This window comes from Mustela putorius, unplaced genomic scaffold (genome assembly GCF_011764305.1).
Source record: "Mustela putorius furo isolate JIRA1106 unplaced genomic scaffold, ASM1176430v1.1 tig00000738_pilon_pilon_pilon, whole genome shotgun sequence".
NCBI lineage: Eukaryota > Metazoa > Chordata > Mammalia > Carnivora > Mustelidae > Mustela > Mustela putorius.
In genome coordinates, this window is record NW_025421463.1 from 2809942 (window position 1) to 2824135 (window position 14194).

The window sequence follows — 14194 nt, forward strand, 5'->3', positions numbered from 1 at the left end:
ATTTTTCTCATGTAAACACGCTGTTTGGTAACTCCAGTCAGAGCCCACATCCTCTTTCTGGATCTTCGGAGACTGCAAAGTCCTGAGCAAAGCCTGCTTCCGGGGTTCAGGGGTGAAGAAGCCGTAGCTTGAATGGGGCTTCAAAGGTGGCCGTGCAGATGGCTCGGGTGGCCCTGTGCCCTCGTGGACGGGTAGTGGGCCTCACTGACCACCAATGGCAGCAGCCTCTTGGGCGGGGGACCCAGGTGTGCCCCACAAAATGTGGTGACGGGCCAGTGGGGCCCTCGTGGCCATCTTCACTGGGATCCTGAAGGTTTGGCCAGGATGGTGGCCCAGGGAATGGCAGCGGCGGCTTCCTCGGAGCGCCTTACACCTGCCATGTAGCCCCCGGAGCCACGCAGGGCTTTGGACCTGGTCCCTGGGCCTACTTCTGCGGGGACGTCCTCTTCAGAGCCTCAACCTCAAGGGGCACCAGTGACGAGGCTTCTTGGCGGTGTAGTGGGTTGGATGGCGCCCCTGCAAATTTCATGCCAAGCCAGGACCTTGGAATGTGACCTTATTTGGAGATAGGTCTTTGTAGGCGGAGGAGTTAAGGATCTCAAGATGAAATCCTCTCAGGTTTAGGGTGGGCCCTAAGTCTAATGACTGGTGTCCTTATCAGAAGAGACGACGCAATCACACAGAGAAGGCCTCGTGAGGACAGAGGCAGAGACGGGGCTGAGGCCGCCCCTCGCTACAGAGCGCCAGGCAAGCTGGCGGCCAGCAGAAGCTGGAAGAGGGACCAGAACAGACTCTCCCTCCAGAAGGCCCCCTCAGCAGGAGCCTGCACTGACAACACCTTAACTTCAGACCGCGGCCCCCAGAATTGTGAGAGAACAAATTTCTGTTGTTTCAGGCCACCTAATTTGTGGGAATTTGTTAGAGGGGCCGTGGAAAACCAGTACAGGGGGTAAGAGAAGAGCGAGGCCCAGAGGACTAGCCCACCTGGGGACCAGTGACCCACCTTGTTCTCCGTCAGGTTTGCTGCCTCAGCCCACCCAGCCTCACAATGAAGGCTCATGGCGCTGGTGTCGTCCGGAGTGTGTCCTTGGAAGGGTCACACCTCCTGCCTCTCCCCTAGGCATCCACTGCCCCATTTGGTGGCTCCAGTCCCAGCCAGGAGCAGCCCCGTTCTCTGCTTAGCTCTCACTTCAGTCAGCGTCCTGCCAAGTCAGACACTTTGGAGAAAACCAGGGTTTTCTGGGGGTTTTGGGGTAAAATGATCACTATGCGTGACTATGATTGCTGGGGTGGGTTGGGGGGGACTCCCTGCCTACCGGGCAGTAATGGCCCCACGATGCCTGTGACCTGTACCGTCCAGGCCCCGCCCGTGCTTGGTGCCTCTGGTGTCAGACTCAGGCCGTTCCCAGTGCTCCCCCCGCCCCCCTCTTTCCAGTTCCAACTGAGTCTTTGTGATTTCTGTCTCCTGCATTTGGTCCCCAGTGTCACCTCTGCCCCCGCTCCTTCCCCCGTCCCCCACTGGCCTCCAGGTCCTCTCCCCACCCCTCCCCCTGAGCTGCTGCTCCCAAGAGCACACCCGAGGCATCAGCTGCCGGTAGCCAGATGCCTCCTGAGAAGAGGGAACCGTGGGGGCTCCCTCCTGCCTGGGGGGGGCTCTCCCCCGTTGTGGCCGAGGACTCTGGGCAAGGCCCAGCCGCCTCAGCTCACACCCAGGCCTGATTCCCATAGTGGCTGGAACAGCGAGCTGGACTGCCGAGTTCCAGGTGCCGCCCCCCAACACACACACACACACACACACACACACGGAGCAGAGGCCTGTGGCTGCCTCATTCTCCTTCTGTGAGCCAGTGGTGAGGAGAAGACATCTTAAAATGCAGGCACTAGGAGTTGTTCCAGCTGGCCAGACCGGAGGACTTCTGTCCTCTGACATTGACCCCGAAGAGCAGGAAGTGGCCCTGGCAGCTGGGAGTGGGCCTGGTCCTCACAGCTCGGTGTCCTCATGCGGAACGTAAACAACAGTACAAGATACCAACACCAGACAAGGCCACTCTGCCTGATAATCAAGAGAAAGACAGGACCCCTCGGTCATCACTGAACGTGGACAGCAGACGACAGTGTGAACATCATTCAGGCCACAGAAGGACCAAACCTCCTGGCCCGGCTTCCTCAGGCCCCTCCCTGTGGGCAAAGGTTTGGTTTTGGTTTTGTTTTAAGTAAGCTCTGTGCCCAGTGTGGGGCCCGAACTCATGACCCCGACATCAAGAGTCGCATGCTGAACCGACGGAGCCAGCCAGGGGCCCCCGGATGAGAGTTACTGGGATGCTTCCTTCCTGACAGCGCCCAGGCCGGAGCAGAGCTCTGCCTAACTTGAGGCCCCCATACCCCAACACTCACCCAACATCCCCATAAGCCTTTCCTCACCCTCTTGCTGAGCGCCCCACACGGCCACAGTGGCCCTCCCTCCAGCCTCCAGGCCAGGGGCGATCGCCGCTCCCGGCTTGGTGGGGAGAACACGGGACCACGGAGAACATGGACGGCTTTCATGTGGCGGACTTCATTCGTTTCGATGTGGCTGAGTGTTAAGATTGACCTCTTCCCCAAGGTCGGCAGAGGCCCTGTTTAACCTTGGGGAACAAGTAAACCCATTTCTCTCGGTGCCGCTGGTGGTGAGTGGGGAAGGAAGAACGGGCGAGGGGCTCGCTGGCCTTGGGCTCCTCCGCACAGGAACTCCGCGCCCCCCCTCCTGTGGGGGGAGGCAGCCGAGTCGTTACTTAGCTTACAGGCTGTTTTCCCACAAAGCCTTAAAGGCCTACTAAATAATAAAAATAAGAAAAAATATCCCAGCATCTAATCAGAGAGCCCCACGATGCTGCATGGTCCCTCACGGGGTGAGGGAGCTTCCCAAGGTCACACAGCGCGTGACGAGCAAGGGCTCCCCTGGGACCGGGCCAGTGGGTCCGCCTTCCCGCTCTTTCCAGCCCCGGGGGCCGTCTGCTGCAGGGGCTGTTTCGACAAAGAAACACCGGGTCACTGTGGCAGCAGGACTGTAACCAGGGACAGAAATGAAAGATTATAATCGACAAATATTGGCCGTCACTCTCCATAGATAAGGTTTGGGAGACTGCTGGGGGTACTGGGGCAAGGACCGAGCCGGACAGCGGAGGAACCAGCTCTCTCCGGGCCCTCCTGCTTGCTCGCCGTGTGACTGTGAGCGGTCACGTAGCTTCTCTGAGCTGTTTGCCCATCTGCCGGGGTTGGGGGTGCGGGGGCTGATAACCTGTGCCCGCCTGCCTCACGTGGCCGTCAGGAAGAAGGGAAGGGAATGGCCACGAAAGTGCCAGATCACCAGCGGTTAACGTGTTTGCTACATCTTTTGTTTTAAGACTCTCAAGGAGTTCACAGGCTGGTTCTTGTAAAGACAAGGCGTATGCAGCCATGAAAAAGGCAGCATAGCCTCAGGGCTAGAGAAGTGGCTTGGACAGCACACGTTCCAGTCATGGTGATCTGGGGTGGCTTCCTGGAGGAGGAGCGGCTTGAGCTGCCCTTTAAAGAATGAGTGGAAACTGCATGGAAAGCAGGGGAATAGGGAGGCATAGTTTCAGAAAGATGGTTCAGGGCCATATCATGAAGGATATTGGAGGCCAGGCTAAAGGATTTGGATCAGTTCCAAAGACGCTAGGGAGCCATTGAATGTTTTTGAGGAGTGACAAGCTTATTGTTCTTGAGATGTGGGTCTGGGGGGTGGTTCAGAGGATGATCGAGGTGGGAAGAGGCTGGGGGAAAGCACGGCAGGGGAGAGCTGAGGAGGTGAACCCAGGGTGGGGAGGTGGCAGGTGGGGGTTGGGGGAGTGGCTTCTGCACACCTGGGAGGGAGAGCTTCGGAGCCTGGAGCAATTCCCAGTTGCCCAGCAGGGGGCGTATGTGAGAAAGGGGTTTGAGCCTTGAAAGTACAGAGTTAAGTAAACACGAAAATCAAGTGGAGTCAAGTACAGTGGACTCTTGAACAACGTGGGTTCGAAGTGTGCGGGTCCAGTTACAGGTGGGTTTTCTCCAGCAGTACAGTACCGTAAATGTGTTTTCTCTTACAATTTTCTTGATAGCATTTTCTTCTTTCTACTTTACAATATTGTAAGGCTGCAGTGTATAATACACAGAATGTATAGGATTTATTCATCAGCTTGTTTTTGTTAGTGGTAAGACTCCCCGTCAATGGTAGGCTCTTAGTAGTTAAGTTTTTGGAGAGTCAAAAGGTGTAGGTGAATTTTCAACTGCCCGGCAGGAGGGGGGGTGTCAGCTCCCCCAAACCCCGCATTGTTCAGGGTCAGCTGTCCATCACGGTCCGTGTCTGTTGTGGCCGTGAGAAAACACTGCTTCTGTGTCACAATTCTCTGTAAGGGAAAAGTGAGAGGGGCACGGCTTACTGAGTCCTGGGCTAGTTAAAACAAAATCAGAGCTTTCAGGGGGCGCCTGGGTGGCTCCGCCAGTTAAACATCCACCTTCGGCTCAGGTCACGATCCCAGGGTCCTGGGATCAAGTCCTGCATTGGGCATCCTGCTCAGCGGGGGAGCCTGCTTCTCCCTCTCCCTCTGTCTGCCACTCCCCCTGCCTGTGCTCTCTCTGTCAAATGAATAAATAAAATCTTTAAAAACAAAATCAGAGCTTTCAGAATGAGAATGAAAATAAATCCATAGGAAAGCTGAATTGCAGGCAAACTCTTGTTCGTACAAGGGTGTCCCAGACAGGAGCCTCTCCCTAGCAAGCAGAGCTCCCTGCTTTCCCACCGAGCCACCCCGTGCTGGAGGGGCAGCTGTTGTGTGAGGGGCGCTGGGGTGCAGCCGTGAACGAGATGGGCAGGTCCTTGCTCTGCGTGGTTCCTCCTCCAGGGGAGAGAGCAGAGAAAGGAGCAGCACCAAGGCCAGGGAGAAATGCTGTGACTTGGAGGGTGGACACCGAGGCTGCTCCGGGAGACGCCATGAAGGGCCTGGGGGAGCTGAGGGTGGGGGACGCCAGCCGTCCGGGTTGCGTCAAGACGGATGCTTGGGATCAGGGGAGGCCTGGGAGCTGCGCTAGGCCCACGTGATTTCTCTGGTGGGTCTGGAAAGTGCTCTGATGCTCCAAGTGGGCCCCTCAACCAAGCTGGCCCAGTGGAAACCCGAGCAGAGGGACTGCGAGGCTGAGTGGCCGAGGTGGAGGCCCCTTGAGAGAAGGACCATGAGCTTTGAAGGCTGAGGTCTGGGGTGGCCCTGTGACTTTCTCTCCCTAGTCCCGACCAGTGCTTTCCTTCCATTGCACAAAACACCCCGGTCTCCTTCCTCTCTGTGCTGTTAGCCTGAGCTATCGAGATGTGGCTCCTGAGGCTTCCAACCAACAGCATCCTAACCTCCAAGAAGGTTGTTCTGGTCCCAGCAAGGAGAGCAGCTCAGAGAACTGTCATCTAGATGGTGGAAGGCAGTACCTGGGGAGAAAAGAGATGCTTAGAAGTAGCATCGGCCGGACTTGGTGTGGGGAGGGGAGGAATGAGTGAGGAAGTGGGAGAGAGGTGTCAGGGAGGGTGCCTGTGTTTCCGGAAGGTTCCTTCATGGCAGGGGCTCTGTAGGGGAGCAGGGCTCAGGGCAAGGAGGACCTTCTGTTTTAGAGACATCAAACTTGAGTCTTGGGGACATGCCAGTGGGCTGTCCCATTGGTAGCTGAGGGGCTGAGGTTGGACTGTGACACAGAACTGAGGGCCATCAGCATAGACACAGGATGGCTGCCCCCAGCAGGTGGCCTGAAGGCAAAGGTCAGCCGTCCCAGGCTAGCCCACAGGAGCAGGCAAGGTGCGGCATCTCTGCCAGGCCAGGAGTGAACGCTGCCTGGGGTCACGGAGCTGAGACCTGGGGGTGTCCTGGGCCTTCACAACCTGGGAGTGCACGGTCGCAGCACGGCAGGGAGGACGTGGATGAGCCGCGTAGCTGAGTCTTTCCTGTAGGAGATGAGGGGGAGAAGAAAGGCAGGGAGCTTCCAAGGGGCCACACGCCCAACTAAAGATGATCATTTTAATGGCTTCGTTCATTCATTCTGCCAGATTTACTGGGTCCTCACCGTGTACCTAGCTGCTCCGGGTGCTGGGGTACCTTTTGCTAAGAAAGATGGGCCCATCCCTGCCATTGTAGAGCATAAAATCTGGTGGGGGCTGGAGGAGAATCACTTCCTTGAACTGTTGTGTCAGGGTGTGATGTACACACCACCAACACTCCTTTTCAGTGTACCATTCAGTGATTTTTTGGCAAATGCACAGAGTTGTGCAACCGTCACCACAGGCCAATTTTAGAACATCTCCGCCCCACCCCAATCCCCTGTGCCTGCTTGCAGTAACTCCCCATTCCTACTCCCGACCATGGACAACCGCTCACCTACTTTCTGTTTCTACAAATGGGTCTCTTTTGGACTTTTTGTGTAAGTTCTACCCTCTGTGTGTCTTCGTGTCTAGCTTCTTTCACTTAGCATCATGTTTTTGAGGTCAGAGCACATGCTAGCCTCTTGTGCCTTTTTCCCACTGAATGGTATCCCAGCGTGCGGGGGCAGAGAGCGTGTGGTGTTTACCCAACACGCAGCTGAGGGCTTGTGAATCGTTCTGGCTCCTTAGCTGTGCGAGTAACGTTGTTCTGGGTATTTGCACACACTCTTTGCATGCACCAATGTTTTTGTTTCTCAGGGGTGGGTATCTAGCAGAATCCCTAGATCACAGGTGAATAAGCCTTTTTGCAAAGCCGGTTTGTGCTGTTTTGCATTCCCACCGGCAGTGTCCTTGGGGATGTGAAGTGGCATCCCCCTCTGACTCTGATTTGCATTTCCCTGATGACCAGCGATGTGGAGCATCTTTTCCCGGAGTTACAGGACACGCGTGGGTCTTCTTGAGACAAACTACACGAAAGGAATGCATTTGTCGCTGCTGGTAAGAGATGATGACTTATCTTTAATTCCATGGTGAAAGGTTTTACTGACTCTTCCGTGAAGTCCTTACTGATAGCTCTTTCTACACTGGTCTCTCCTTTCTCCTAAAATGTAAAGCATAAGTCAGATCACGTCTGAGACCTAATGCCCTCCAAAGGAATGGCCCCCAGCACTTAGAAGAAACTCCAACTCCTCGCCTCTCTGGCCTCATCTCCCATCACCCTCTCCGTTCTGCGCCTATTCATTTTGCTGGAGCCACAGCAGCCTCTAAGTGCCTCAGGGCCTTTGCACTGGTTGTCCCCTCTACCTGGAATTCTCTTCTTCTTGTTTGTTGTGGGCTGGCTCCATCTTACCATTTGGAGCAGCCTGACCCTCTCCTCTTAGAGAAGCTTTCCTGACGATCCTTTCCTGATGAGCCTTCCGTCTGCCTCAAAGTGCTGGTCGCCACCCCAGCCTCCAGTTGGCATTGGCTTGGCAATAGCAGGAACTGGATGAATGACAATTGGATGACTGACCGGAGGACACTCAGGGGTCTGCTCACTTGTGACTGTCCTCACCCTCCACCCATACAGCTCCTCTTGCCCAGGCCTTTGCCATCCGTCCCCAGGCTGTCATGAGGCAGAACGTGAGATCAGGGTGACATTCTGTCCTGCATGTCTTCAGTGGTCACCTAGTGAAGCAGTTTTGGACGGTGCGAGAGTGGCAGGTGTTGGGGCCGACAAGCCAGAACAGTGTCTGAGGAATGGTTTAAAATCTGAGGAACTGTACTCCTAAGAAGAGAAGATCGAAGGATAACACAAGTATTCGAAGGGCTGTGAGGTGAAGAGGGGTCACAGGTAATGGGATATGTCGTGGGGGTTGTCTCAGAGGGCAGAAGGAGTGAGGAGGTAGAAGGTAGTTTCACTCAGGGAGGGCTTTTCTGTTAGCATTGCCTATTCTGGAATAGTCTCATCTTATGAGGTAGTGAGCCTCCTGTCCCAGGGAGAGTACAATTCCCCAGGGTGTGGTGGAGAGGAGGCAGCACGGAGAAGGCTGGAGCAGGCGGCTTGTACGGAGGGCCTTTCTCCCTCTGAGCCTCTAGGAATCCCCTCAGCAAAATCTAGAATTTTGATCTGGTGCTTCTGGAAAAGAGGAAAGAGCCATTTCAGGACAGGGAGAGGGCGGCCAGCAGCGTGCATGTGCCAGCATGTGCCTGGGTCCTGGCCAGCAGGGAGAGGATGGGCTACACTCCAGGGTCCCAGAAGTGGATTCTCTGCTCCCTGGCTGAATTGGGGAAGGGTCCTCTCTCTCATCACAGGTCTGCCCTGAGAGGTCAGGGGCTCCTCTCACACCGCAGCCTCCCCAGTGCCCCCAAGGGTGTCCAGTATGTAGCTGGTGCTCAGCAGCCCCAACTTCCAAACCTGGCTGTGGAGTCCGAGTCCTTGGGAGAATCCCGGTCCCCTCGCTTGCCGCTTGCCGGGGGCTCTCAGCTCCTTTGCCTCTCGGGGTCCACTTCCTTGTTTGCTCAGTGTGTGTGGTGACGTGAGGGTGACAGTCATCCCCACCGTCCAGGGGGTTGCTCTCCGGCTCTCCTCCATGGCGATGACCACGGTCTTTGTGGCTGGGCCCCGCCTCCGTTCCCACGGGCCGGCCCCTGGGCAGGCAGTTTCCAGGTCCCACCCACCTGCTTCGGGGAGGAGCGGCCGGGTGGAGCCAGGCTGCGGACAGGTGCCAAGGGAGGGTGAACTTGGGGCTGGCTGAGTGCTGGGCACGGTGACGGTGACGGCTGAGTCACAGCCACAAAAACTGAGGGGTGTGTCCGGGTGACATAACACTCACTTCCGGCCAGGAGGGTGCTGTGTCTCATGTCTCGGGGCAAGGGAGCCCAAACAGAAAGTCTTTGAGAAAGAAAAGGAACAAACAGAAGGACAAATGGAAAATTTCAGCCAACAGCCACCCAGCGGTCCCCTTAGTTTGAGAGGATCTCCGGAGCCTCAGCTCCCCACCGGCATGCAGCCCTGCTTACCGCTTGGCCTGGAGTGGCTTTCCCATCTACAAATACAGGTGCACCTCCAGGCAGCCCCTTTCCAGCCGTTCGTGCCCCCCCGGGGGCCCCCACACTGTCTTGACCGCAGTTCAGGCTGTGCCCACAGCCTGGCGCTGGCGTGCTCTTCCGTTCCCCCCTCCACCTGCTGAAATTCTGCCCCTTCCTGATGCCCAGTGAAAACACCATGTCCTGGAGGCTGGAGGCCATTTTCGGATGCAGTGCCTGCCCCCTCCTCTGACTGCCCTTGACTTTCCAGGCTCAGGAGCCACAGCAGGAAAGTTCTGGAGGGAGCACCACAGAGCAAATGCCCAGAAGCAGCCTCCGACATCTGGCAGGGCTCCAAGCCCATGCTCAGGGAGGCCCCCAGACCAGGGACACAGCCCTGCTCTCCCTGTGCTCTCTCTTCTGGGAGACTCCACATGGTCTGGGAGAGTGTGAAAGGCGTGCTTTGGGAGCCACACAAGAGCTGGGTGACCTTGGACAAGTCACTACCTCTTGAACCTCCGTTTCCCCAAGCACAAAGTGGGATGGTTCGGAGCTGCTACATACAAAGCAACCTCATGGGGCCTGTCACCATGGAAAGGGCTTGGGTGATAGCCATGATTATTATTGGGGGCTGGGAGAAGCCAGGGCCACCGGAGCCCTTGGAGACTCCCTGGGTGCCCAGCCCAAGATCTGCCCCAGTAGGAGCTCATTGTAGGCCGATGGACCCATGAATGAAGGAGTGGGGGCTTTCCCCCAAGACCTGGTCCCAGGAAGGGCCTGGCTCTGGGAGCCACTGTGGACACACGGCGGGAATGGCATGACCTATAATTAACCCAGACCTGGCCTGGTGGGCAGGTAGGCGGACGGGCTCTCCGTGGACCCATGTGATACTCGGGTCGGCCTCAGTGAGCGCAATCTGAAACCCCAGCCGCAGGCTGGAACCAGTTGCACAGAGAACAGAGCTGTCACAACAGGAAGGGCGTGTTTGGAGCCTGCCAGAGGTACGGTGGAGAGGGGGCCTCAGCCCTGCTTTCCTGCACTCCAGGCCACGCAGGAGCAGCCAGGCCCCAGATGCTTAGAACACGGGAGCTACTGGGAGCGTGTGCTTGGCAGGGTGCTGGATTCAGCCCTGGCCAGCCACCCCTGACCTTGGTCTTGAACCCTGGGGAGGGTTATTTGCCCACAGCCTGTACGAATCTGCCTGCACTCGACTCAGGCCAGCAGCCTCTCATTCCCACTGCCCCCGTGAGCTGCCCCTGAAGCGGGTCCTGCCAAGGCCTGCTTATCATCTTCAAGGATCTGCTCAAACTTTGCTTTTCTCAGGACCTGCCCGGGACTCCCAAATATTTCCTTGGACCCCTCTGGATCCTGGTCCTCCATCCAGCAGGAGGTGCTGCAAAGTGGGGAATGTGTGTTTTTCGTTCATGCCTCAGTTGGTATGATGTGTCTGCTGTGTTAGAGGGAGAGATAGGATTGGTGTGGGGAAAGAACATTGGAGAAGGAACCAGAAGCCCCAATTTGAGAAGGACCTCTAGCACTGATGACTGGAAAACCTGGGCAACTCATCTGTCTTCCCTGGGCCTCTGCTTCCTCACCTTAGAAGGAGGGTAGGACTCACTGGCCGTCCTTTGGGGCCTCCTGGCTTTGACACTCTCTGGTCTCAAATGCTCTCCCCAGTGTCTTTCTGCCAATTTCTTCCCTGCCCCACCGCCCGCCCTGTGCTGCTAATGGGAGACCATTGCTCCCCGTGCCTATTAGACTGCTGGCTGCTTATTCTGATCTATCGTCCATCATTCACACATATGGAGAAGAAAAGGAATATTCCTTAGTCATAGACACTTCTGAGGCTCTGCCACATGGCATCGGCGGCTCTGGTTCAGTTGATTCAAAACCATTCGTACTGACCTTGGCAGCCTCTGGCTTGGATCTCTCCTCTGCCTCTCAAACCCAGAGAGAAGAGAAAGTGGCTGGCCTGGGTGGGCCACCAGGCAGAGGAATTGCTTGAACTTGATATGGAGGGTCCTGGCCTCCTGCACCTTTCCACCCCCCAGTGGGGCCGTTTGGATTGGTGGGTGGGTTCTGATGCGTTGTTCTCAGACTTGGTTGGACCCTCCCACGGAGGGAGAAGCAGGGGATAGGGAGATGAGGCGGAGGCAGGAGTGAAGCCTGGGAGGAGCAGAGGGCCGTGGGAGTGGGAATGCGGGCAGAGGGAGGGGCGGCCTGGGAGAGAGAGGGGGTGCCCGCATTCCTCCGTGGGTGATAACCCGAGAGCAAGGCCCCATCCTCTGAAACGATGTCTACTCTCCAGAGCAGCACCCTTTGGCTCTGCGGCTCTTGGGCCAGGGAGTGAGGGCAAGGGAGAAGGAGCTCACCTGTCCATTGTGGTCTGCCAGGCCCTCACCTGCTCCTCCTTCCCTTTGCAAACCAGGAGGTGGATCTGGCAAGCAGGTGCACGATGGCAATAGCAGCATCGGTCGAGCTGGTACCCACCTTGTGCTGGGCACCATGGGAAGGATCTTTCATCCATTACTGCATTTAATTCCTCAATGGCCATCCTTTTAGGTAGGGGTGAGCCATCGCTCCCCTGTCTGGATGGGGATATTGAGGCTGAGAAGTAAGGGGACTTGCCCGAAGCTGTATGCTAAAAAAAACAATGAAGTCTTTTCAAACAAAAGCAAAGCAAAACAAAATGGAAAGAATGAGGAACCTCTGAGCCTGTGACTGAGTCCTAGGCTTTCCTAATTGCTGGGGGAAAAAGTCTTTTCAGCAAAAGATTCAAGAGCCCAGGTCCCTTAGGCCTCTCCTTCTCCTTTCTTCTGACACCAAGCAGTGAATGGGATTTGGGTAAATATTAGCCCCGTGGTGCCCATGGGAGCCTGACTTCCAATGCCTGCTTCCTGTACTCCTGCCTCGACGGGGTGTATTACCACATACAATCCTGGGCCGAGATCATTCCACCAGGAAGTCCCCCACCCTCACCCCAGGTGAGGCATGTCTGCCCCTGAGGCAGAAACTCCCCCCACCCCCACCAAGTATTTAACAGATGACAACTGAACACATCAGGTACAGACGCAGGTCCTTTTGCAACAGCTGGTCTGGTGGCCAGGAGCAGCCCTGGAGGCTCCCCACTATCTTCAAGTTCTTTGTGTCTTTATCGGTGGCACTCCGCATGAAATCTTACATGGGATCAGTAGCAGTGTTTGACAGATATACATTTATTTTATGATTTAATTATGGTGTACAACTTCTTTTATAAGTTCAAGTTTATAACATTCATCTGTTATAAACTGAATCAGCAAGGGGAAAGTCACTTTTTCTTTTTTTTGGATGAATGCACATTTTGAGATCGCTGCAATGTTTTTAAAAAAATTAGCTTTGGTATGCAATTTTATTTTCTATCAAGGAAATCTGGAATCACAGAAGTGGTTGCATATGGTAACATTGTAAAACAAGATAAAACAAGATCTCGTTTCCCAATCACAGGATGCCCTTCGATTTAGCTGATCCAGGAGCCCACCAAAGGGAAGAAGATACTCTGCATTCAGAATGGAATCACTGTTGACATCCAGGACCTTCTCGTCCTCCCAAAGGGCAGGAACTCAAAGAGGGATTGTGGGAGTGAGTCTATATGTTCATCAGAGGGTAGAAAATACTTTATACAATGTATCACATGAAGTCTGGGTATTAAGTCCTTCCTTCAAAGTTTTAAAACATTCACTTTCATGTATTGGTTTCCTTGTTGCCACTTGTTCCACATTGGCACAAATGGCAACACTGTAACACTGACCCCTCCCCCCCAACCAGGAGCCTTGGCACTTAGTAAAAGTATAAAGACTCCTTCAGGAATAGTGCTTTCAAGCCATATGAGGCATAAGAACCAATTAAGGAACTTGGGGAAAATGGGGTGCTCCTGGAGATGCCCACAGTGGGAAATGCTGTCCCGTTGATGTGACCACATCCTGCTGACTTTGGGTGGGAGCTGGTCCCAGGCCTGAGTGTCCTACCCAGCAGCGCTGAGCTGAATGTGACCCTCTTAAGTACAGCTGTGTACTTGATGGCGTAGTGTTACGTGAATAGACGTGCACAGGCCAGAATGGAATGAAGCAAAGCCAAGCAAGAAAGGCTAGGATAATTGCCTCCTAATCAATGACACATTTGTAAGGAATCCAGATCTTTCTACAACTTGGCAGGGAAGAACTTCATTCTGAGGTAAATCCAGAAACGGGCTCCTCTAATCGTAACAGTTAACACTTTGCAGTCTCTAGAATATTAATGGGTGATGCAGAGTACGTGTTCCTGCATCTGGCTTATTTGATCACACTTAAAAATGTTTAAGAGTTAAGTCTATCCTGAGGCACTCTTACAAAATGAGGATCAGGGAGTGGTCCTCGGACACATTCAGCAACTGCCTGTCGTGCCAGGATCCGTCCTCAGAGCAGGTATGATCTCATGAATCCTTGAGGTTTCCCTAAGCACTTGATTTCTATGGTTATCCCCATTTTACAGTTGGGAAAACAGAGACCTGGAATGGCAAAGTAATGGCACCCACAGCTATTTGCAGCTTAGCTGCTTTCCCTACCTTATTTTCACTCGTGCTTACAAGGCTCTGGCCAAGCAGAGCCCTCCTCTCTTCCTGGAGAGCATGATTTCTTGCCTCTGGGCCTTTGCTCTACTGAATTTCCATTCCCTTTGGCTCTGTTAAATACCACTGCCTTCAATATTGTTGCCCTCCAATTGGAGGATTTCTGGTTCGTGAGGATCACTGCTGTCTCTTGATGGGGAGGCTCTTCTAGACTCTGTGTCTTTGTTGGGTCTTCTCAGGAGCAGAAGCAGCAGGACCCACGCCCATCCCTCCCTGAACTGCCGGCTGCCCCCTGCCCTGCCCCGCACATTCTAAACACTGGGATTTATTTATAGAGTAAATGTCTGTAGCAAATTTTGTTTTTGTTTTTGTTTTTTTAAGATTTTATTTGTCAGAGAAAGAGAGAGAGAGAGTGCATAAGCAGGGGGAGTGGCACATAGAGGGAGAAGCAGGCGCCCCACTGAGCAAGGAGCCAAATGCTGGACCCCATCCCAGGACCCTGGGATCGTGACCCAAGCTGAAGGCAGACACTTAACCAACTGAGCCACCCAAGCATCCCACAGATTTTGATTTTTGTCCTTGAACGAGGAACATATACCACTGTGTAAGAAAGACAATTTTACCAGCAATGCAATTATATCTGTTTTTTTTTGTTTGTTTTTGAGAAT

The 14194-nt window shown here is 54.6% G+C and overlaps 2 long non-coding RNA genes across 3 annotated transcripts; one reads left to right on the forward strand and one right to left on the reverse strand.

Moving 5' to 3' along the window:
* Positions 1-4142: 4142 nt before the first annotated feature.
* Positions 4143-8751, reverse strand: LOC101690627. Of its 2 annotated transcripts, none has more exons than XR_006607786.1 (3): positions 8334-8751; positions 5381-8054; positions 4143-4388 (listed from the first exon to the last, which is right to left on the reverse strand). It is a non-coding gene; the product is annotated as an uncharacterized LOC101690627 (long non-coding RNA). The 2 variants fall into 2 exon arrangements; XR_006607787.1 differs by having other exon boundaries at positions 5381-7037; positions 7287-8732.
* LOC106003661 lies at positions 6349-13945 on the forward strand. Its single transcript, XR_001176283.2, has 3 exons — positions 6349-6435; positions 6846-6934; positions 12428-13945. It is a non-coding gene; the product is annotated as an uncharacterized LOC106003661 (long non-coding RNA).
* The last annotated feature ends 249 nt before the right edge of the window (positions 13946-14194 follow it).